General features: G+C 41.8%; 1 pseudogene; it reads left to right on the top strand.

The window, feature by feature from the left end:
- The first annotated feature begins 11988 nt into the window (after positions 1-11988).
- Positions 11989-13403, top strand: LOC147446252 (uncharacterized; annotated as a pseudogene).
- The last annotated feature ends 12920 nt before the right edge of the window (positions 13404-26323 follow it).

The following is a 26323-nucleotide window of genomic DNA, read 5'->3' as shown; positions in this document are numbered from 1 at the left end:
ATGCCTCTATCAACGGATCTGTCCGCAGAGAATCTGCTGTCAAAATGACTGCCAAATCGCTTGTGAATGTCTGGTAATCTGGAGAATCTGTGTGTGAACATGCAAAAAAAACCCCTTGTAACCTGTAACATGCGTGTCGGTGTCGCTATGTGCCGATTTTTACCCTCGGGTAGAAATGTGCTAGTTGAATAGCCGCCAAAGGTGTCGTAGCCGAAAACTGTGCCCTACAATGCGATAAGTGTGCTCGATGCCGATATCGATGCCGAGTGTCACTCCTCTATGGTAGAGGTACCTCACCTGTGCGTATGGCAAGTACAATTGTCGATCGCAGGAAAAAGTCGTCTGTGTGAAACCAGTGTCGGGTCGGTTATGGAAATCCACCTCTAATGGGAGTAATGTCGAGTCGATGCAAAATGCCGAGGATAACTGGTAAAGCCGAGCCGCTGAATTAACGTCGCAAATTGACGCCAATGGCCACTGCTCAAAGTTGTGGAGGAGAAACGCGAGAAAATCGTCAAATCAGTGTCGAAAATTGATGTCGTTGATGCCTCTCGTCGCCGAGCGGGAGTCTCCGATGCCGAGGAGAACGCTGAGGAAATGGGCGGATGCCGGGTGATGTCGGGCTTACTCGCCGCCTGTATAGCCGAACACATTGTGTTCTCACACAACTCGCTCTCTCTCTCTCTCTCTCTCTCTCTCTCTCTCTCACTGTCTCTGTCTCTGTCAACTTGCTCTCACTCTATGAGCAATTGATAAGCGATGTGGAGTGTGTTTTCTGATATTGGGTCCAACCGAAAAACTTATTCGCTATCTCTCTCCCGAGGTGAGAGAGTGGGGGTGTGATCGAGCCTTTGGCTGCGAGTCGGGGGGTGTGCACCCACCATTGCACACATAATATATGATTTTTTAAATTAAAAAATATTGTTTTTGTCGAGCTTGGCTCTGTCGTTACTGAAACGAGCTTCACAAGGAGGGTGTGTGTGTGTGGGTTTTGTTGACTGCAGCGCTGCCTTGTGAGTGTGTAACCAACAGGTGCCTGCTCGTCGATTTCCACAGCTCGCCTTAGCCTCAAGTTTCAATGCCAAGCACACACAATGTGTGTGTGTGTGTGTGTGTGGATGTCGTGCATACGACACTCTCTCTGAGTCTCTCTCTCTCTACTGCTCACGACACCCAGTTTCTGCTTGAGAGCGTTTTCCCAATCGTGTATTGCTTGACTGCAGCCTCTCTACCTGATTTTCCCCCTCAATTGGCTGCTTATACACACACAATGTGTGTGTGTGTCACGGATCTACTCACGAGCCTGTTTACTCCGTACAGGGTGCCCCCCTGATCCCTGCTGGTTGGTTTTGTCCACTCCTTGAAATTGAAAATACCGGGCTACGATAGGCGCTGCTTGCTATGTTGCTGACCTGCCCAATTGCAATTCCCTGCTTACAATGCTTTGATTGCCCTTGCTTTAATACTTCGATTTTCTCAATTCACTAACTTGCTGCTACTCGATTCACTGATACCCTTGCAACTCGATGCTCTAGCTTGTCGACTCTGCTCTGTCGATTCCCTGCAGAGCTACCAAGCTCCCTTTCTCTAAAGAACTCCAAACTACCCGACTGCTTTTTCCCCAATTGCTTGCTCACCTGCTTGCCAATTTCTCAAGATACCCCAAAGCCCAAGAAGGGCTTCATGTGTGCGGGGGGGGGGGAAGATCCATCGGATCTACACCAATCCATTCCACCGCTGCTCTGTGCTCTGTCGCCAAGCTCAAGATTGAGCTTTGTGCTTTCGACTTGCTAGGAAGCCGACGCACACACCGTTTGTCTCCACCGTGCTTTGATACCAATTGATGGGGTCGGAGTGCACGTGTGTGGAGTGTGCTAGAGAGTGAAGGATGCAAGAGAAGGGGGAAGAAAAAGCTCCAGAGAGAGTTGGGTTAGTGAAGAGGAAAGTGAGAGAGTGAAGTCACCTTTCTCACTTTCTCTCCCTATATTCATTAGGAAGAAAAGTGTGAGTAAAGGTGGTTTCCCACGACCACCTGGCCTACACCCCAACACCTCTCATCGACAATCACCCAAGAACCTAAGGACTGACAAGCCCGCCCATGACTCAAAACAATGTGATAAGACGTCCGTAATCGGTTAACATAAGGCTTTCATATCCCATTCTCTTTTGTAGATAAAAAAGATTTGGATGTCCTCTCAATCCAATGTTATTTTCTATACCCATGCTCTCTCTATTCTAAATTTTAATTAAAGGATGACACCAAAAATGCATTTTCTTAAGCTTAATAAACAAGTGAAAAAATCACGATGACTTTCTAAAATAATTAGAACGTAATAAAATCATTAGGTTGAGTTTACATAGAATCAGTGTTCAAAAAAAGATTGCCTCAGCTTAACCTTGAGCCGATTAAAAACGGAGACTACTTAGTTACAAACCATGGTAAAGGAAAGAAAAACTAGTGAAATATGTGAGAAAATAGTTCAAAAATTTTATAAATTTTAAATTTATGCTAGTATTTTTTATTTGTTTCTTTGTGGGAAAAAAACTCAATCGTAGCTGCTTAATAAAAAAAACTTTCCTAAATATTGATTAGAATTAATTATAAAATGTAATAAAAATCAAGCCATGTGAGGTTGTGAAATGAAATGTGAAGTTAAAAAAACTCATTAATATATGTGTGTGTATCCATAGAATTTACTAGAATTATGGAAGTGACGTTTCACTTTACATTGTAAAACAATGAAAGTCTTTACAGCACAACAGTAAGATTTCTTTTAGAAAGCAAAAATATGGGTCTTATCAAGCCTCAAAACTGCTTATTGGTAGCTGGATTATCTATTTGAATATGTATTCTTTCGCTATGCCAATGATGAGGACTTTGACAAGTTGGGTGCTTGGGCAAGTACCTTATTGATTGGGAATTGTTGGGGGTTGCTAACCAAATTGTAGCAAGTCGAAATTGCATGGAAGAATTAAGATTATTCAATCCATTTTGATACCATGTTTGCTTCATTTTTGCCCTTATTAGACCCATTTTCAGAATGCACATCACTTCTTTTCTAATTTGTTCTCAGTAAAGAAACTAGTCAAGTTCGAGCCCTTTTGTAACTATTCTAGCACCAATTTTTTCATATTAGCTAATCATGACTCTTGCAAATTTTACAACATATTTCACATTAGTCTTCTTTGCCCTTTGCGTACACTTCCTATAATTGACGACCCATCATTTTTCAATAAATTTTGAAGTCCTTGTTCCTTGAAGCTATCATAGACCATGAAGACACGTGTCCCCATCAAGGCTAGAAAAATACATTTTTTCTAACCGATCAAAATAAGGGGAAACTTGAAATTCTCCCGGTTTTTAGGTCAAAATTTGAAGCTTTTGGCTGTAACTACACTAAAACTTAGCTCAAATTCTAACTGGGATTTTATAATTTCAATCAATTAAATTACACTAGACCCCGATTTTTTTCTAACAGTGGTCCCCATAGTGACAACTATTTACTTAAGTATAGGAATCATGTGCTTGAAAGTGATAAATAGATGCCAAAAAAGCTTTTTCACTCTCATCCTAATATCTTGAAAGCATATCAAAATTTTACAAATTGAAATCTTTTACCTAAGGTTGCCCTTTGGATGATCTACTCTGTGGTTTTTTATACGTAAGGTTTGCCCTTTAACAATTTATTCAGAGGTAATTAGACGTTGAGGTTTGCCTTCCAACAACTGATAGTGCATCATTTGACAGCTACTCAATGCATCATTTGAGAAACATTGGATTGAGATTTTCCGTTTGAACAATGGGGCACTTGATTAATGAAATTTAAAGAGTTCTTTGAGAGTGGGCCCCTCTCACAAGAGGCATAGTAATGATTCTACTTACTTTCTTCGTGTTTTCCTTTCAAGAACTATGATGGGCAGTGGGAAATTCTTCCAGATTATTTACCTCGATTCAACTTTTATTGTGTTGGGATCTGCCTCTTTTGATGGATATATTTCCTTTTGCCACAAATAAAGACGATTGTATGAATAGTAGTACCAGTGTTACAAAAAAACCGGGGTCTAGTGTATTTTAACCGGATGAAATTATAAAATCCCGGTTAGATTTTGGGCTTGCCTTTAAAAAAAACAACAAATTTACACAAGTTTATGTAATTACCGGCAAAAGCTTCAAATTTTGACCTAAAAACCGAGAGAATTTCAAGCTTCCCCTTATTTCGATCGGTTAGGAAAAATTTATGTTTCTACCCATGGATACCACGTAGGACTGTTATCATTTTGCTTATTGTGAGCAATCTTAGGCATTTAGACAATGATTTGTTGTTTCACACAAAAAGATTCATTTTATTCTTTGCAAGCACTTGGAATGGTGTAATTATGTTATTCTTCATGCAAATAAGAGTTCGCTTCAACTATTTTTTTCTAAGTTCAAGTAAGAAAAGAAAGTTATTTTTTCTATTTTGGAAGCAAACACCCAAGAAGTACTCTTAAAAATCGTGCACATGTACGATTTTTTTGAGAGCAAGTATCACAAGGAGCTTTAGACCAATTGCCACCTAGTAAATATCATCCCATTTCATTGATTTGCTAGATTGAACTAGCAAACCTATAGCAAATATAGCATATGCAACTAGCAAAAGTGAGGCCTTGCTATGTAATTGCTAGATGGAATTAGTACAATCATGCTTCCTGCTAGATGGATCTAGCAAAATGGAGCTGCTCTGTGATTACTATATAGTAAAGCATGGGTTGTAACACTTCCTACATAGCAATAGTTGCTACACATTTGCTCTCTAGTAATTTAGTGTAAGTGATTACTATATAGTAAGTCATAGGTTGTAACATTTCCTACATAGTAATAGTTGCTAGAAATTGGCTATCTAGTTGCTACAAATTGGCTATCTAGTAATTAAGTGCAAGTAGATGGAGATAAAAAATTGAAGTCTCAATATAGTAGAATGTGCATTCTCATGAAATTACCATGAGTAAAACGTCATGTCATTGGTCTCTCTCTCTCTCTCTCTCTCTCTCTCTCTCAAACAAACTCTCAAAGGAAAGATTGAAGGCATGCCTTCTCAATGACACCCCATCTATGACGAGAACCCTTGAAGCACAAAATTTCAAATGCATGTAACGTACATTCACTTAGACTATCATTCCATGCATTTTGTCAAAAAAGAGATCCCCCCCCCCCCCCCCCCCCCCCCCCCCCCCCCCCCCGCTCTCTCTCTCTCTCTCTCTCTCTCTCTCTCTCTCTCTCTCTCTCTCTCTTGCGCGCGCGTAAAGTCTTGTGTTATGTGGCATATCTTTCTTACTCTCTATCTCCCAAAATTTACCAAGTAAACTTTAAAGTGCCTCAATTGTTTTCAAAACACACATATCATGTCATAAAATCTAATATTTAACAAACCCACATGATTTTCTCATATTAAACTGATCACTTAATGTGGGAAATAGATGGAAACGAGGGTTAGAATATAGACATGTGCTTTCGGGTCTATTTCGACACGGGGTCAATGGTAAAGGGGCCCAAATGAGAGATGATTTGTCAAAGAGCAAGGTTAGCTAATGGCGCTTAAAGACCTTAGGGTTTGATTCATTAAAGACCTCCAATGGATAGTGTTAAAAGTCCTTTGATCTTAGGTAAGCTAGGACTGTACTTGAGGTGGGAACCCGGCCCAAGCTTGAAGTGCTTGTCGTACTTGCTGACTAAGGTGCTTGAGGTGCTTCTCATGCTTGGTGACTAATGTGCTTGAGGTGCTTAAGGACTAAGGTGCTAAGGTGCTCCATGACTAAGGTGCTTGAGGGTAAGGTGTTCATAAAGTCAAGTGATCTAATCCCTACTCATGAGGGGGCGAGCCTAATTGTAGGGGCTAGAGAGAAAACACACACACACACACACACACACACACACTCACACAAGGCAAGCTTGGTACCGAGAAGGCAAATAGGACACTTGTCAAGCTCCTCCTCATGTTGCCCTCATGGTGTGCCTAAAGCCTATTAATTGGCCTCCCAAGGGGTCCAATTATAAATTAGTTGATTTAATTAATTTTTTTTTCATTTATCAAGTCCTCTCACTCAAAGGGGAAAGGGGGACACTTGTCCCAAGCCTACCCTTGTTGCTTGATGTACCTCTTGCATGTGATTGGCTAGGCCTGGAGGGGTCCAATGAGCTTCAAGCATGAGCTACAAGGGGGGGTCGACCAAAGCAAGAAGGGGGGTTGCTTGGGGGGTATACTCTCCCACACACACTCTCATTGTGTGAAGTGCAAAAGTGCAAGAGCTCCATCTCCTTCTCCAAGCTAGTAGAGAAATTGAGAGACTACACGAACACTCTTGGCTGTGGAGTGAAAATCTAACCAAGAGCCATGTTTCAATGCTTAAGCTTTCCATCTTCTCCATCTTTATTACTACTCTATTATGTATGCTAGCAAGAAGAGTGATGCTAAGTGAGGAACTATTTATTTCTCCTATGAATGCTTCTTCTTCCTCTTCCCGACCCTCATTCCCCGCTAGCTCTCTCCACCTTCGAAGGTGTTTGAGGCCTTGGGACTGAGACTTGGGATAGTTAATGCTTTTGTAAAGTTTATGTTATGCTCGTAATGCATGAAGATTTCCATATTCATTGAATCACTTAGGTCACAAGGAACACAAAGATTGTATTGTACCAAGTCTCTCTTGGTGGGAGAATCTATATTACAAATGCCTATTGGAGGGAGCATTGGCTCCACATAATTCCGGTCCTCATTTGTTGTCACTTTCTCTAAACTCTCTCTCTTGCAAAAGTATTTTTCATGCCAAGTTGACTAAGTACTATGATTATGTTGCTACCATCAATTAAGTTCACCCTCTATGCTCTCAAAGTAGTCTCACAAAAATGTTCTCTCTAATTCTCTTAATTCGGCTTTCTCATAGTTGTGGTGGTGTAGCTCTTGTATTTGGTTGCAACCCTTGCTTATAGAAAACATGTATTTTTTTTTCTAGAGTGTTGTGCGTTTAGAAAGGCACTTACATGTATATTCTTGGTATTGAAATTTTTTCCATGGTTGTAAATATTCTCCTTGTCCTAAGTAACATTAGTTTAAAGCATTGTGTGTTTAGAACTGCACTTACATGTATGTTCTTGGCTTTGAAATTTTGTCAACATTTTAATGTTGCCTCCTTGTCCTAAGTAGCATTAGTGCCCGAATTCCACTTATCGATAGTGTTGTCAAGTTGGCACTCCCTTGTCCACCCTTACCTTGACTGTGTTTCTCTCACCCCAGCTTCCTTCCCTAAAGGCATAATTACTACATTTTCTTCTTTGTGATTGCATCTTCCCTTTCCTCATCCTGCAGCTTCCTTCCTCATGTAGTTGGTTCAACTTCCCCTTCCATGTCTAGCTGTTGGCCCTAATTGCTCCTACTCGGACTTGTAGTTCCTTCTTTTATCTTCTCGGCTGTTTATTTAGTAGGTAGTCTCAATCAGACTCCTTTGCATAAAAGAGGGGGGCGGGGGGGGGAGAGAGAGAGAGAGAGAGAGAGAGCGAGTTTGAGCTTCAAGCCTTCATCTGCTTCTTGTGTTCTCTACCTCTTTTAATTGTAGTATCCAAATTTCTAACTATCTTGCAAAGTCACCATCTACAAAAATTCCAAGGACACCATGCGATTACAGGGGTGCTCTATTTATCTACATATGTGTGTATGATTTTCCATCCACCTTATCTTTCCATAGACTCAACAATCTGATTTCTTGATATGCTCCTTTGTCTATCAATCTATGTAGTTTTAGTCCTCTCTCTAGTCTACCTAGCTTTGATTTTGCCTATTGGCTATAAACCATCTATCAATCCATTTTCCCATCTCTTTCATGTATATGGATGTATATGTATATTGTGTTCATGCTTATATTTCATATATATATATATAATAGCATTCACATAATTTCAATGTCATGCATTACTATGTGTGTATACTCACAAATCCTCTTTTAGGAACATCCCTTGTTTACATCGTATTTTATTTAATTACATACAAATCTTGATCTCTCTAAATTTAACTCTATGTTGCCTGGGAAATATCATGTGCATTGCAAAAGAATTATAAACTCGAGTATAAACTAAGCTAATTGTGATTGTATTAATTATGAGATAGTTAATGCTTGTCATGCTCAATGTTTTCATGCATGTCTTTGATGCATACACAAAAATACACAAATGCATGTCCCTATAGTTCATATCTAGCATAGGATTGGTGAAAGAATTTAAACACTTTCAAAGTGTTCTGCATCTTTTCAGCATGCATACTCACATAGGAGATACTTCGATTGTGTGTGTGTGTGTGTGTGTGTGAGTGTGTGTGTGTGTGTGTGAGAGAGAGAGAGAGAGAGAGAGAGAGAGAGAGAGAAGAGGAGCCTAATGATAGGTAGGAGGAGAAGTGGGAGTAGTTCTTAGTAGTTTCATATTTGCTTGTCTGTGGTTAGCATAGGCAGATGGGTAGAGTACTATAGACAAAAAGATAAGGTGGCAACCATAGACAAAAAGATAAGGCACATGGCGAAATGACTGTAGCTTGTGAGTAGTCGAGGCAGATGGCCTTATATGACTATAGATGGATTTGCAAGGTGTGATATGTAAGATTATGAGCTTATTCCATAAGATTATTTGACAATACATTGAATCTCATCAAAGATGAATCAACAAATTCAAGCTCACTTAATTTTCGATACCAGAGAAGAGCTCAACCTGGCCAAAAATACTTAATGTGTGAGGCATGCGTGATCATCATCCTCCAAAACAAGAAAAGGTTTAGATTGATTAATTTTTTTGTATAGGTCTATAAATCACTTCAATTTGGATCCAACCAAGTAGACTCATGTAGCAGCACTCATGTAACAAATTAGCCAGTCAAAATAGTGAGAACCAATATGTTGAGTAGAGTCATGCCTTATGCTTAACATGAGATATGGTCCATGGGTGTTGTCTTTTGTCTAAGCTTCTAACTGTGCCCCTTTGAATATTGAAAATTGCAATTCCAGATTTTGTCGTTCCTAAATCTCTCAAAATAGTTCAAAACTTAAAAAAAGTAGCTCAAATTTTCCACTTTGTAAAAGAGGTGAAGAGGGAACTTTGAAGGTTGGAAAACTGAAATTTCCCTAACATCGGTGTTGGAGCCTCTCGCCACCAAAAAGAGGTGAAGTGGAAACTTTGAAGGTTGGGAAAATGAAATTTCCCGAACACCGGTGTTCGAGCCTCTCGCCACCAAAAAAACATCTTTTGTAAAGCAAGAACCAAATTTAAATATTCATTTTTTTAAAACATTTGAGATCCGTTTTTGAGTGCTTAGCATGTAATTTGTCACAAACTACCTCACTAAAAAGGCAATTATGTCTAAAATTAATGAAGCAATTCATCTTCAAAGCCTACATAACCAGGACTAAAATTCTAGTTTTATCATCTTGTATTGAATTGATAGACAATCAATCTTCTTACGAAAAGCTACAATTTTTTCTATCTTTGAAGAACTTTAATTTCACAACTAGGGAATTTGAAGGGCATTTTGGAAATTTATGGCTATATATATATTGGGGGTACTCTGGGGATTTTTGAAATTTGAACGATATTTTGGGAAATTCAAATTAGAGGGGTATTTTGGCCTTAAAAATAATGGCCAAGGTTTATTTGGTCACTATACCATATAACAACTGAACGCTCACTCAAATGTCAAGCTCGCCTAATTGGAGGCAAAATATGAAGACCAAGAAACCTCGATCTGGCTCCCGCCACGCACGAGCGACACTAGAGACGAGAGAGAGAGAGAGAGAGGGAAAGGTTTTATTGACACGACGCTGTTCTGCAGATATGGCGTAGAGAGAGAGAGAGAGAGAGAGAGAGAGAGAGAGAGAGAGAGAGATGGCGCTCAGAGTCCAGAGAGAAACAGAGAGCTGTCGTACGCGCGACGTACGTCTTGCAGCTAGCGCTGTCGAAACGAGAGAGAGAGAGAGAGAGAGAGAGAGAGAGAGAGAGAGAGAGAGAGAGAGAGAGAGAGCTAGCTTTCGCCTTCACCCAGCTAACGGCCTCTCGATCTGCAACTTTGTAGCTTACGCCAATGCCAACACCAACAGCTCGATCGGCCTCGCTCTCGCAGTAGTACGCCCATGACATGATAAGCCGATTGGTGCAGAGCTCATGAAATGTTAAATGTTTAATGTTAATAATCTTTAAATTTCAATTTAACATTTCACTGAATCTTTTCATAACGTATGTAAGTTTGAAGGATGTTCATAATTCTTTAAAGTGATGATCAGTCTTTAAATTTAAATCTTTCAAGAATATAAGAGCTATTAATCCTTTAAACGTTAAGAGCTTATATTAATCCCTTCCCCCTACTGGGTCCACTACACATATATTAAACCGAATCTCAGAAGATCCGCTCCCTACTCTTGTCTCTGCTCTTTCTTTTGCATCCATTCACCGCACTAGTTTCGCCTCAAGGCTTCCCCCTTGTTCTCCGCACTCCGTTCAACTGCGCATACCACAGGTCTTCACCACATTCTCCCATCCCCTCTTCTCGCACATCGCCATCAGAGGCGTGCTCCTAGCTCGCATTGTTGCAACCTTGCTTCCTCCCCCACCTCATATTTCCTTTTTTCTTTCCCTCTATCTCTGTACTTGCAAGACACACCGATGAAAACCGTCACCTCCCCCTTCTGTCTTGCTTTGTGTAGCATGTCTACTCCTGCAGTAATGCTTGCTTCGCCCCTGCCAGCCTCAGCTCACTGACTCTGGCACAATGAGCTCGAGTAGTGCTTCAACAGTGCAATAGCTAAAAAATTCCCACAAAGACGTAGCCTGGAACCGACACCGAGGGGAGATCAAAAAGATATCTCTCTATCTCTATGCGATCAACGTGACACACGGAGATCTTTGCTCCCACTTGCAGCCCTTGCCACCTGCATGCTCAGTGTCAATTGCTCCTAGTTTCCACCAGCATGTTCCTCACCTTTTCTCTCTCTCAAACCTAAGGTATCCGCTAAGATTCTAATAAATAAGTAATTGCCTTTGCCAGTTGCTTTGTTGCACCCTCTCCCAGCGCCCCATCCACTCAACCTGGCCTTACTGCTCTGCTTTGGAAAACCCCACAATAGAGCGAGCATCACATCCCATCCCAACTGGGTTGGCAAGATAGAGACAATCTGCGGAGCCGCAAACACACACAGAGTATACTTGAGTGAGAGAATAAGAGAAAAGAAACTATTGGCTTCTTGCTTGATCCAACACCGAGGCACAAAGAGAGAGAGAGAGAGAGAGAGAGACTCGCAATCGGTTGAACCTAGCACTACCCTCCTGTGTACACGTGATCACTTCTAGCCGCCTATAGAAGTGGAGACTGGCACAGATGTCAAAACAAATGAACTTTGCCTATCACTTAAACCACGCATGAGGATCTCCCATGATTCTCATCAAACCCCAAGAAAAAGCGTTTTGGCCACCTACTTGTGAGTTAATTGTTGTATTGTTTTTTGGCCTGCCCAAAGGGCAAAGGCTATAGAGATGGCTTCTCTTTTTGCTGACTAAAATAGAAAAAAATTGAGTTGTATTTTAGAGCATTTTTTGATAGGCTAAAATTGCTCATTGGTTGAAATAAGATAGTGGGCACTCATTTTAAATGAAGAGTGTGTAACTCTAATGATGGTGTCTTTAGTTTTGAAATATTAAAGATTTTGGGTTGACTCTAATGAAGAAAAAGTGGGTTTAGTTTTGAGATTTTTGGGGGTTGCTAAAGAATCAATTGGTATGTCAGATATGAGTTGAGGCATCTTTTGAGATCTTCCCTTTAATCCTCTCTCTCTCTCTCTCACTCAGCGAGGCCAAACTCTCTCCCTTTCTTGTTGTTGTTAGCGAAAAATCTTATATGTATTTTAAACAAATAAAGTGAAAAATGAAAATGTTTGATTGGTGAGTATTGTAGTGAGCACTATGCCTAGTGGGTGACAATCTCGATTCTCATGTTTCTCTCAAAAGATCTTGAGGTAAGATTTTTTTACAAGATTAGATTATTGAATATGCTGGAAAGTAGAGTCTGGCAGCTGGCTCCTCTTTTCTTGTGCATCCTTTTGTTTCCTTTCTGATGATGTTGAAGGAGCCAGCAAAGGATCTTTGAGAGTCCGACGGCTCTTCATGAGCCTGATCGAGGCACGCAAATGATCTTCCTGGCCATGGGAGCCGGCAGGCCTGCTGCACTATAGCGATGCAGAAGAACGAGTAGCTCGTTATGCATGGCTCGTGAGAAGAGAGAGAGAGAGAGAATATGTGTGTGTGCGTGTGTGTGTTTGTCAGCTTAGCTTGAGTTTTGGGGCATATTTCAATGTGTTGCTAGCCACATTGCTGGCAGATCTGTATGTGCTGCATAACGACGTCCTGTGTGTGGGTGTGTTTCAGTTGGATATGAGCATTATATGTTGCTCCCTAGTTGTGGGAACATGCACTTGTTGGAGCTTGGTATATTTGCAAAAGTTGTGAAGCTGATGCGAAGCTTTTGAGCTTTAGACCTTTCTCGACGGACCTTATGCGGCTTCTAGCAAGTCCGAGGTCGAGCTATTTTCCGTGGACCCTATGTCGAATGGTTTCAGTTTAACGAGGTATGTTAGCCAGGCTCATCAACTTGCTCCTGTGAAAAATTACAAGCTAGCCAGAGCCCAAGATTATGTTTTGCAGAGACATCAATTGTTTGGAGGAGCTTATTGCTATCATTCGTTATAATGAGCTTATGGTGTCCTTCTCCAGGACTACAGTGAGTTCTCCAATTTGGAGGAATGCAAGGAGACCATCTCCAACTATATGCTAGAGCATGGCCCCTTTTATGGGTTGATGGGGTTTTCCCAGGTTTAATTTTCTTCACTACAAAGATCATTTACTTTTTGGTAACAATGCATGATCCGGGTGGTGTGATGGAGGTGATAATTTGTCTCACGTTGTGCGCGTCTAATACAACAGCTTCTATTTGTGTAGGGTGGAGTCCTCGCAGCGCCATTTGCTGGCCTTCAACACAAGGTGCGTGTATGTGTGTATACTACACAGGGCAACTTTTGGAGGTGAAGATGTTATTACTTGTCCTCGCAGCGGCATTTGCGGGCCTTCAACAGAAGGTGCATGTATGTGTGTATACTACACAGGGCAACTTTTGGAGGTGAAGATGTTATTGCTTGTCGGCAATGTGTGTGTGTGTGTGTAGAACTCAGTTCCATTTGCTTTCATGCAGGCTTTGGCACTCCAATTCCATCCATCTCTCCGATTCATAATTCTAGTAGCTTGAACTGGATTCAACAATGAGCAATTAATGCACGAATGTTACTCGGAGCTTGTGGTGTGTCCATCTGTTCATACCATAGGTGAGCAACATGGACGGCATATTTGGCCTTGATGTTCTCACGTGCTGTATTGATTGAAAGCTGTCTTTGATCGGCCCCTAACTACATGTTTCCAATGTTTTGCTGGCATGAGTTGTTGCTCTTTGCAACATCCACACTGAGTAGCACCTGTGTTGCAAATCCAATGAAGGTGAGTGGAGGGAACTAGTTGCAGCAGGAAGCAATGGGCATGCAGGGTGCTGGACTCAGAGCGGCGCAAGGGTGGCTATGCATGGCAACATCTCCCTCTTTCTCTCTGTCTCTCCTTCTCGCTCCTTCTTGGTTTAGGTGACTACACAAATGTATAGGTGTCAGTACATGCCTTGTTACACTGTTGTTGGCATGTTATTAATGGTGCAAGTATGTAACCCTGACATTTTTCATTCTCTTAATCGAGCATTTGCTGTTAAAAATCGTTATATGTTCATATATTGTTGCAGCCCTCGGTTGGATGCTCTGTTATCTTGAGTTTTTGGTGTGGCTCTGTGCAAATTATCTTTGTATTTAGTTACATACGAAATAGTAGTATGGTCTTATGATTTTGTTTTGAAAAATATATTCTTTGTGGATCTCTAAGCGCAGCAGGGAGATCTTGCAACGATGGTCATAGCTAAGTCTTGACTTGGTTCCAAGCATCATATAAAATAGTGTGCTTGCACAGTAGACTCACACTAGACTGAGCAAGGCAATTTCTGATGATATTTTATTAATGATAAAACGTTTAGTGCATTCAGATTTTATGGGAACGATTTTCAAACCAAGTTGCTCTTTGTTGGAAGTGAAGCTGCTCTAAAATAAGGGTGTAGCATTATGAGGAAAGCAAATGGTCTCTAGATAGTTTCATATATTTGGTCCCAAAGGAGTGGTGCCATATTAATGCCTCCACTTTTTGCTAGTGAAAAAGAAAAACTTAGTTTTAAAAAAATACAGTTTCATTTGCTAAATGAGAAAAAATACGCATTGCAAAGACTAACAAATAAATTTGAAAAGTATTGATGCACTCTGCTCTCTCTCTCTTTCTCTCTCTCTCTCTCTCTCTTTCTTTCTCTCTCTCTCTCTCACACACATCTCACAGCTTGGAAGTCCCATTGCTTTTGCAAAGTGAGGAACATGTTCGTTTTTCAGCCTACTATTGGCCAAGAGCATGGAAACACATTAGCAGCTCAAACGCTCATTCTGTGGAGAACTATTAATTTATGCCTCTCGTATTCACATGTGATGGCAAGGGTTCTCATAACTACCACAAGCTAAACAAGCCTGAACACATTCAGGTGAAGGCAAAGGTTAAAAGGCAATCGACATCGAGGTTCAAACTCTACATGGCTCTTCTCATGTCCTTTGTCAAAAAACTCGGGGTGGTAGCACATCACGGTTGGCAGAACATGAGAGTTTCTGAGAAAACAGCAGGCACAATGAGGACTTTAATTCACCCAAATCTTTGTGACATGAAACTTGGAGACCTGATCACCCTCGATACAAATGCAGAGCAATCTCGGCAAGCATGTACCTGCCACCAATTAAGTACTAGTACACTTTGAATATAGGGTAGATACCTTCAATGCACATCCGAGAATAGACGGCTATTTCGTGTCTCATATAAGAATTCACCAATGCTTTGATAAATAATTAGGAAAATTATCAAAATACCCTCAAAATTTTAGAATTCCCAAATTTCCGATGTGTTGTCATAAGTTCCCAGAATGCCCTTCAAATTTTGCAAAATTTCCAAAATACCCTTGGTTTTGAGATTACATTTCTACAAAGATGAAATAATTTGTAGCTTTTCGTAAGAAGATGGATTTTCTATCAAAACAAGATTCTAAAACTAGAATTTGGGTTGGTTATGTAGGCTTTGGAAACAATTTACTTCATTAATGTTTAAGATATATGCCCTTTTTTGTGAGGTAATTGTGACAAATTACATGCTAAGCACTCAAAAATGGACCTCAATTGTCAAAAAGGAATATAGATTAGAAAATCTCGAAGAAACAAGGTTATTTTGGCAATTTGAGGGGTTGTTTGGAAATATCCACAAATTAGAGGGGTATTTTGATAATTTTACCAAAATAACTTTATCAAGCTTGATTTTGATCCTTTTAATCCCTTTATGAGATATTTGAGAAGGAAAGCTTTACAAAAACTTGAACTTTTCAGATAAAAATCCTCAAATTGGCGATTTCTAAAACTTGCTAAAATTTGAGGCAATCATATTTTAATTTGGATAAAGTGAACTTGCCTTTTTCCTAACCTTCATTGCTAGTGAAGCAACTATTTTTTATGTGGCTATTTAATTGAGAGAGAGAGAGAGAGAGAGAGAGAGAGAGAGAGAGAGAGAATGTTGTCTAATTGGGCAAAGAGGGGTTTTGTGAAGTGATTCGCCTTATTTTTTCTAGTTGGTACTACCTTCTGTGTCTTTTTTGATATCCTTGCCCTTTGTCCACTGAACAAGGTGGTTACATTGCAATAGAGGAAATTGTAAGTACCATAATGGTAGTCCTTATGTTCTCTGCAATGTATACCAAACTTTTAAGAGTATGAAGACCATTGACCTTGAATGGCATCACAACAAGCCCTACACAAGGATGATGGGAGTGGCAAGCCTAATAATTCGGATGAAGCCAAGAGTTTACCTATAATGATTTTGTATGCATAAATGCACATAGCCCTCCATGTGTAGAGTCATGACTAGAAGCATAACCTACCCGGGGTCCACCAACAACCTTAGTGTTAATGAAAACCACGAGAGGTTCTATCCCAAGTGGAAAGATGGGAGCTCATGCATCAAGTAGGAGATTTCTCACTTGAGAGATAAGGTTAAAAATTCTATAGTTACACAAATTTAGTTCCTACAAAATCACAAACCAATGGCAATCTCTTGTTGCATAGCAAACCTTTCCAAATTGGCTTTGGCTTGAGGACATTAACTTCAAAGTTTTTATTGCAATGAAATATGTAAGTGAAGCCTAGATTGGGCAATGGGGATTTCGAGACTTGATGGATGTTGCTAAGAAGATATAGATTGGACATTCAAGGACTTAATGAATGTTTATATGAACAATTATTTCCACAACACACTAGAGATGAGCGAAGAGCTTGCCAAAAGAATCTCTTAATTTTATATTTAAATACAAAGCCGACATAAATGAAGATACAAGCTTTCTTTGCCCCTAATTATGCATTTTACTCGGTAGTTCCATTTTATGGCAGGCCTTGTGATTTTATCACTTGTTGTAAATGACACTAGAATTCTTTTTCAACATGACACTCATTGTTGAATTTAATTTCTTGTATATAACACTCAATTTTTTCTAATATATGACACTCTTTGGGAGCCATCCATCTCAAATCGACACAAGGGTATTTAGGGAGGGCACACTAGAGTTTAGGGAAAATGTGTCTTGGTTTAATATCGTGCCATTTTCAATTTCAAAAATGCCGATTGAGAGCAAGGGGAGAAGGAGAAATAAACCTATTTTAAAAAAACAAAAAAAACTAATTTTTTAAAATCTCCTCTTAGCAGATTTAAGGAAAGTAATTTTGTATGTTTGGAAAATGATTTTCCCAGAACATTGAGGCGCACAAAGAGAGAGAGAGAGAGAGAGAGAGAGAGAGAGAGAGAGAGAGAGAGAGAGAGAAGGGTATTTTGGGGTATTCTGTGCTCATTGTTGAAATTGTTTAATATATGACACTCAAAGATACATCCCTATTGTGAAAAAGATAAAACTATGCAAAATTTGGAGCAATCTTTTCGCAATTGATACAAGGGTTTTTTTTTTGGATGGGGGGAGGGGCAGAGAGAGAGAGAGAGAGAGAGAGAGAGAGAGAGAGTTGCAAGATTTTGTGATTTTTGTTTTGTGGATAGCTAGGAAAATGATTGCAAAAAAAGCAAAATATTGTGGTCAATTTGCGGCAACAAGATGTTTTCTTTCATAATGTTTGAGTCTTAATTTTGAGCTCTCTCTCTCTCTCTCTCTCTCTCTCTCACACACACACACACACACACACACACACACACACACACACACACACAGAGGTTAATTATAAATTCTAAACATGATAAACCAACTTGATATTTTTAAATTTATTGCTCGATTGTACATTTCACCTTTTGCTATGTAGCAAATAAGACGTCCGTTTGGTTAGATTATTTGCTATGTAGCAAATAAGGCGTCCAATTAGCTAGATTATTTGCTATGTAGCAAATAGGACGTCCCATTAGCTAGATTAAACTAGGAGTGCAAAATAGCAATTGAGAGAATTTGCTAGTTGGGATCTAACTAGCAATTTCTCACTATGTGGTCATTGACTTACCATACACTTGCCATGTGGGAAATCTACACTTGGTATATGGTAAGTCACTTACTATATAGTGAGAGACTTGCTACTTTAATATCTAGAAAATTCTCACACTTGCTAGTTTAAGCTAGCAAACATCTAGCTATATTATATTTTTTTGCTACATGGGAGTTGGTCCAAAGCTCCTTGTGTATATGTGCCTACAATTTCAAAAAGAAAACATAAGTGTATAATCTAAGAAGATTCTCTCTTCTCTTTCTCAGGAAGTTCATGACTACCATTGCATGCGACTCTCTCTCTCTCTCTCTCTCTCTCTCTCTCTCTCTCTCTCTCTGTGTGCACATGCCACGACTAGTCTAGGGACTGGCTCTATGTGTGTGTTTGCATGGCACCACTAGTTCAGGTGTTGTGAGAGGTGATACACACAAATAGATGCAAACACAATTTCCTTTCTCACGGTGCCAAGTTCTTATATTCGGACATGCTCTCAATCTATAGTGTCTAAGAGCATTGCATAGATTAGGGGAGAGATGAGTGGATGTGAGAGGCAAGGAGAGAGTCAGAGCAGATAGATCATGAGGCGGCAACAACGACGGTGAGCGCGCGCCCATCAGCGTGCTACGAGAAGGTATAGGAGTAGATTCCTTGGAATCTTACTTCTAATGATTTTTTAAAACATGGAGCTGCCAATTTTTGAAGCAGGTCTAATTAGTGCGAATCTCCCTAGATTCTTTCAGGCTTTTGAGGATACAAACGGAGGGAAGGACGCGTGCAAGACAAAGAGAGGGGGGAGAAAGAGAGCTCTCATGTGTCAGCGCAATGGCAAAGCGAGGCAGGGATATTTTTTGAGTGCAAGGTGTTTTGTCGTGATGCATGCGCAGGGCAGACGCATTAATCAAATGGACTCTCTCTCTCTCTCTCTCTCTCTCTCTCTCTCTCTCTCTCCCCCCCCTAGAATCATACTTTGAAAATGCAGGTCAAGGAAAAACAAAATCCTATTTTTCTACGACGTGTGTGTGTGTGTGTGTGTGTGTGTGTGTGTTGCGAGGGCACTGAGGTGGTGATGGTTCCATTGCATAGAGGACGTTTGCAAAAATGTAGGCTTGGAGCTTAGCTTAGGAGGGTGAGAGTCAACAGGTGAAGGTTGTGCATGTGCGCCAAGGACAGAGCTGCAGGTGACAGCGAAGGGTGTGCATGTGTGCAGACTGCCTAACAAAGAGAGTTGTAGTTGGCTGCAAAGCTTTGACGTAGGAGAGCGGATAGAAGGAGTGGATGAGCCGGTGCCATGGTTTGCTTGGTGAATGGGAGCAATGCATGGAAAGCTATGGTCAATGATAGCTTTCTAAGTTGTGCGCGACAAGAAGGCAGAAACACAGGACATGATGGTGTGACTAGTGGTGCAATCATTCGAGTGTCGAGTGTCGTCGCTAACAGACTTGCAAGACAGAGATAGGGAGGATGTGGAAGACACAGGTACAAGGAGCAAGGAGGGTCTGTAAACGCGGCGCGGAGGGCCTGTGCAAGGCGTTGATGGCGACTTGCAAAAAGTCTTTTCCTTCAAATTCTAGATTTGTTCGGAATCTCGCTAACAAATTAATGGGGTGTTACGAATTTGACCGAGTAAGGGAAGAGGAAGCCAATATAGCAATTATGCTTTGAAAACCCCAAAAGTCGTAAGTATGCCACCATCGGTATAGTCAAAGCAATGGTTTAAAAGTTACACTTGCACCCTACAATTATGCAAGTCTTTTTCATAACTAATAGTACGGCCAGTCGCCTTCGGCGGCCTCTTGCTAGCTCTGGCATTAAGCATGGTTTAGGATTTTGAGATGTGGGAATGTACACAGCTCTTTGCTATGATTGAGTGTGATCATGCGCCAACCATGATGTAGATGATGCCCCCTCCGCTCATGACAATGCTTGCAGGACTTACATGATGTAGATGGTGGAAGGCACTTGCAGTAGAGGAGATTTGACGTGGAGCGTGGTCGGTTGTCAAGGGGAGGCTCGATCGTCGACACGTGACTCATGAGGGAGGTTGAGAGCATACACATGCTAAGGTGGTTGATCTTGAGGCTTGGAGAAAGCGGATCAGTATGTCGGTAAGAGAGCATAGGCAAAACAACAAGCAGATGAGGGCTTAAACGAAAATGCAGGCAAGGGAACCCGAGGTGGAGGCCGGGTGTTAAATTAAATTCCCGCAGGTCATCTCGCCCTTAACAAGCTGGCTACCCGCACATCAAGGGACATGCTAGCTAGTGCGCTCCCACAGGCTGAGGTGCGCCCCCATAGACCAAGGTGAGTATCCACGCTGGCGAGTGCTGCCATATATGTGCCACGTAGGTTGGCAATGCAAAGGGCCATCTCCGCTTGCTGCAAGCATTCGAAGCCATGTGGAGGTTGACCCTATCTTTTTAATATAGATATAAGAATAAGATATAAGATGGTTGTAGCAGGCCAGGTGGAATTCCTACTCATTGGTGTCTCATTTGGAGACAACTTTAACCCATCTTTGACAGCTTCTACTCGATCTCAAAAGCTATGATCATCAAGCTTGGTAGCCCCAACATTGAATGCGTAGCAAGCTGGTTACAAATCATAGGCAAGCTATCATTAACCCCTCCAAGGTCGATAGACAACCATTGGCCCCATTGACTCAGCTCCGATAGAGAAGGGCTTTTTGACCTTGTTAGAGATGGATCACAGTCCACCCACAAATATAGCGGAAGATGGTGTTGAGAGGCGGGCTACTACACAATTAATATGCTTGAAGCTTGCTCCTCATTTTCTCTTGCCCGTTATGGATAGTTTGGAAGTGTTGAAGAGGGTCAAGAGGGAGTTAACAGGGAAGAGGGTGCTCGACTTGTTGAGAAATTGGCCAAGCAGAATATGAAGGTGGATCTCCCAAACAACTTGTTGTCTTGGGCTTGTTATCAAGCATCAAAAATTTTCCTAATATGAAACCTACTTTGAAGCAAGAAGGGAGAGAGAGAGAGAGAGAGAGAGAGAGAGAGAGAGAGAGAGAGAGAGAGAGAGAGAGAGAGAGAGAGAGAGAGAGAGAGAGAGAGAGAGAGAGAGAGAGAGAGAGAGAGAGATGGTCATCAATACGCTGCCAAGAAAGAGAGAGAGAGAGAGCGAGAGAAGAAGCAGAAGAAGAAGCTCAAACGTCTATATTAGGACCACCCCAAAGACCTAATCATGAAGAGAGAAGAGCGAGAGAACCCCAAGAAGCAGCCTCTACAGGCATGCTCCAAAGAGGAAAGGAAACAGAGGAGGGCCCTTACTGGTTGTTGTTGATGGCAAGTGTGCAAGAAACCACCTGGCCTGATCTTTAATGCCTCGTTCAAAAGCCTATCAATCATCCACAGCTTCGACCAGGCACCCCAAGTACAACAGTATAGGCCGATTGACCATAATTCATAGTCGACACTAGTTTCTCTTTGGCTCAGCCCCTCATTGCTACGTTTCTGCATTGGTTCGGGTCAATCAAAGCCTCCTCCATTGTTATGATAAGCAAGGACGTCCATGTAGCAGCATAATAGTATTACTGTCCGTCCGTACACGGATGCATCGTCAGAAGCAGTATCATACATGTTGAAACTCCTCGTGTGGGCTGAGGCTCTCAGGCCCTCCCCACACTCGAGCACCCATCATGAAAGTCTGTCATAGTAAACAACCTGCAAAGGGCTCTTCATTAACGCCTAATTGCTCGAGCCTACACTCCTCGCTCATCCTCTACTGCATTATACAGCTGGCGGTGATGACGTCATGGCCCTCCTCCTCCTCCTTGGCTGTAATGCGCAAGGCACCCTTATGGCAAGTATGGCCCGGTGCAGTTGAAGCCTCCAACTCATGAAGGCAATGCCAAGCCCGCAATGCACCCGAGGTGCCCTGAGTGTTCAAGGGAGCGCTTGACCTTATCTGAGAGGAGCTGGAAGAAGTCACGGCTCAACCCTCGCAGTGCAGCTAGCAATGATGAAGTCATGGCCCTCCTTCTCCTTCTAGGCTGTACTGCACAAGGCGCCCGCATAGCAAGTACAACCCCAAGTTTCCATATGGCAGTTGAAGCTCGTAGCTCATGAAGGCAATGCTAAGCCCCGCAAGCACTTGAACTTAACTGAGGGGAGAAAGCTGTTGTAGTTGAAGCCTCGCACCTCATCAAGGCAATGCCAAGCCCGCAACTCAAGGCACCCAAGGTGCCCCGCAATTCAAGGAAGCGCTTGAGCTTAATTGAGAGGAGGAAGAAGCTCCAAACATGCCCGCAATTCAAGAATTGGCTATCCGTGGTGACATGGCTATTCATGCCTAAGTGGCATGGGCCACGTGGGTACACTCAAGAAAGAGTACAGGACTTTTAGATCCCGTGGTGGCTGCAAGCATTTGCAACCAGGTGGATCAGAGTCCTGTCATTTTAATATAGATATAGATACCGATGTTGGCATACTTACAACTTGTTATATGCTTTGAAAACTCCACAAGTATGTGTCCCTAATCTTTTTCTCGTTTCTTTTTATGAGAATCACCAAAGATGCTTGTGGGTAAACTAAGTGGAAAAGGGGGAGGCACGATGGGAGTGACACGTGGTGAGATAGAAAGAGGAAAAGAGGATTTTTTTTGGACAGCAATGGGGATTTGCAGGGGCGGTCGAGCGTAGGTGTCGGCCAAGGCGCGCGAAGCTTGGAGGCAGAGAGAGAGAGAGAGAGAGAGAGAGAGAGAGAGAGAGAGAGAGAGAGAGAGAGAGAGAGAGAGAGAGAGAGAGAGATCAGAACTGCAAGCACGAGCATGGAGGTCCAGGGAGATTTTTTTTTCTCTTTTGCTGTCGACTCCAGGCTCGTGATGTTGCGGCGCGTGGGTCTCTCCATCTCTCTCTCTCTCATCCATCTGCAATGAGGGCGTGTTTCTCTCTGTCTCTCATTCTTTCGGTTGCAGCGGAGGATGAATGACGATCACTATCTGGAAGGGCAGGAGTATGCGCACCCTCTGTATGTGTGTGTCTGTGTGTATGTATTGCAGGTAGGTACTTGGGCCAGGTTGGGGATGAGGACATATTTCTCTCTCTCTCTCTGATTCTTTTGCTTGCAGAGGAGGGTGAAACGGACGGTTTTCCCCTCCAAGCGACTGCTGCGTCTCTTGAATAGTGCTGCATGGCAAGTTTTTTGCAATGCAACAAGATGCAAAGGGGTGGGAACTCAAGCGTGAAGGAGGGCCATTGCAGGAGCTCGTGAGAAAGTTGCTGCAGGGCGACTATTGGAGGATGCAGGAGGCGGAGACAACACGCAACCAAAGGTCATAGGAGCCCTATGCAGACCTGCTACGTGCATCCGATCCAACCGAGATATTAGATTTAGGAGTTAAGATCTAGGAAAATCTGCCAGAGTAATTAATTAATGAAATCAACACAGACCCGTATACCCCATATGTAAAAACTCCACAAGTTATAAAAGTTGTAAGTATGCCAACATCGGCGTAGTCAAAGCAATGGTTAAGAAGTTGCAAGTATGTCCCTACAATTTTCAAGCAAGTCTTTTTCCGATGTTGGCATAGTTACAACTTTTATATGCTTTGAAAACTCCACAAGGTATATAAAAGTTGTAAGTATGCCAACAACATCGATATAGTCAAAGCAATGGTTTAGAAGTTACACACAATTATGCAAGTCTTTTTCGTAACTGTACGGATGTTAGCATACTTACAGCTTTTATGTACTGGCTCTAACTATATTATATTCATTCATTCATTCTACTACTACCTGGGTCCACAATCCTGAAACCCATTAATTTGTCTCTGAGATTCCTCTAATCTCAAGCGGGGAATATGAGGATTGGAAAGGAAAAATGTTGGCCCTCATTCATGCGCTATTGTAGGACAACACCTCATCACCATCATTGAGACACCATGCGCCTCCACCCGAGGCTCGTTGGCTTTCTCTCGACATCACCATGAGACATAACCTACCCCTCTCTCTCTCTCTCCCCAAAAACGTAGGAATTGCGACCATCTCTCTCTCCACTGCGCAGCAAAATCCCTCCCAAGTCCTGTACGACCTCTACACTCTTGCATCAAATCCAAATTGCACATGCATCTGACAACTCCCTATCAACATCAGATTCGCCCTCCGGTGCATCTTCTATAGACGAGAGAGAGAGAGAGCTCCCTTCACCCCTATTCGTGGGCACACACCCCCCTTTTCCGCTCTAGCAATCAGCTCATCTCCCTCGGCACTACTTCTCTTGCAGGCGTGCAATCAACAGGTGAAGAAACATTCTCTCTCTCTCTCTCTCTCTCTCTCTCTCTCTCTCTCTCTGTCCCCTCCCCCTCACACTTGGAATCGAAGGCTCTACGTTCGGCCCGCACTCCTGGTTCTCTCTCTCTCTCTCTCTCTCTCTCTCTCTCTCTTCGCCGTCATGCTGACGCATGTCTATTTCTCTCCCCCTTCCAAGTGCCATGCACCCCCTTTTCAGTCCCAAATGAGGTTTTTTTTCAAGGTTAGAATTTTAAAAAATACATTTTCCGTAACCAAAGAAAAGCAAAGATAACGACCCTAAAACTTGTGTAAATTTCCACGTTTTGCAAGCCCAAAATCTAATTGAGAAAGACATGGTAGAATCTCCCCTTGATTTGGCACACCTACTTTGACTTGTGGTTCCAAAAGATATCTCCCTCCCCTCTGTCCTCCACGTGCCTTCCCCTTTTTTTCTTCATTTTCCCAAACGGTATCTTCTAAGATACCCTCTAATAACCCCAAAGCCAAAATTGGCAGGGCCTAGTCCCTCGAATTTCTCTCTCCCCCTTTCTCTTACTCTTACCAAATCCCCCTTTCTCTCACTCTCACAAAATGGGATTTCAAGAATTGAACCCTCTCCTTCCTGAAATCACGATGACATTTTCGTGCTGGGGTAAGGCATCTAGACAAACGCCCGCGCTACCTATCGAAGTGACCTTTACAATTCTATAAAATACTAAACCAACCCCCCCCCCCCCCCCCCCCCCCCCCCCCTTCTCTCTCTCTCTCTGTGTCATGGGCCTGGGAAACTCTGCGCCAACTATCTCGTCCACTCATTGATGGATTGTTGACAAGCCTTGTTGCCCTGTGCATGCATGGCGAAGCAACATATGCCGCTTTTTTGTTGTTTTTTGCTAACGCTCTCCCGTCAGCATCGTCGAAGATTCTTTTTTGGCCAAGAAGGCCTTAGGGAAGTGGTAGAGCAAAACGTGCAATTCTTTCACCATCAAATGGTCAGCCTCACATTAACTTTTTTAGGTGACATTTCAAGTCATTTCATGCCTTACTATATTCATTTGAATATTTTCATTATGAAAATGAGCATGTGTGTGTGTACACTTGCATCTCTCTCTCTCTCTCTCTCTCTCTCTCTCTCTCTCTCTCTCTAATCTCTCTCCATTAAAGTGTTCGAGAAATATCATTTTTTCAGACATATAAAACTCTTTTTCTTGAATTTACTAAGAGAAATTTTTAAAAAATTAAATTTATTTTTTGGTTATTTATATTATTTTTCTTTATTTTGGGACAAAAATTCTCTTTTTCCCCTTACAATTCTTTCACCATCAAATGGTCACTCTCACATTAACTTTTCTAGGTGATATTTCAAGTCATTTCATGCTTTATTATATTCATTTGAATATTTTTATTATGAAAATGAGCATGTGTGCGTGTACACGTGCATCTCTCTCTCTCTCTCTCTAATCTCTCTCCATTAAAGTGTTCGAGAAATATCATTTTTTCAGACATATAAAACTCCTTTTCTTGAATTTACTAGGAGGAATTTTTTAAAAATTAGATTTATTTTTCGAGTTTTTATATTATTTTTCTCTATCTTGGGGAAAAAATTTTCCTTTTCCCCTTACTCTCAATTGACATTTTTAAAATTGAAAACGCCAGAATATGAATATTAAGCCGGGACACATTTTTCATAAACACAAGGTCCATTAACATGTCAAATGTGTTCTAATAATCATTTATTAGAGGAAAAAATGATGCCTTCTTGAGGCCATCATGAAATCTTCACCTTGTTATTTTCTTTTTTAAAATGTGTAGCACATACTTGCATCAGTAACATACGAGTATTGCTGATAACTTATGTTACAACCACATCATTACTTTTCAAGAAAAAACGAGTAAATTTTGATGGGACCTCATGTCCTTGAAGGCGAACATCACAATCACAAAACGAGCTGAAAGAGAAGCAAAAAAATTTTTATTTTTATTTTTCCGAGGAAAAGACCTTTCCATAGGGGTACAACCACCTCTACTAGAGAGGGCTACATCAACCATAAGGGGAGATTCTCCCAATGAAAAACAACATATGTAAGAGATGGGAGGATGGAAGGCCGCATAGGTGGGAGGTAATGCCATCTGGGCTCACCCTGGACCATTGTGAAGAACGGCCTAGGACGCCAGAGTCGCAGGAACGACTCTCTACGCTTCCGTATTTGGTCGGAGCTGCCCTGAGTCTCTCGAACTGACCCCTCGGGCCCGCCAAATGAACCAGAGTGTCAGGCCACAGACGAGCTCCCAACAAACCTCTCTCTCACTGCACCACTCCTGGGGGATAAGCTCTGTAGCAGTAGGCTAGAGTGTAGGTCGACCCCCCTGGATCACTATCATCTTGCTGATGGA

Source organism: Adiantum capillus-veneris, chromosome 12 (genome assembly GCF_014529385.1).
Source record: "Adiantum capillus-veneris isolate H3 chromosome 12, ASM1452938v2, whole genome shotgun sequence".
NCBI lineage: Eukaryota > Viridiplantae > Streptophyta > Polypodiopsida > Polypodiales > Pteridaceae > Adiantum > Adiantum capillus-veneris.
This window is presented reverse-complemented; position numbering and strand designations above follow the sequence as displayed.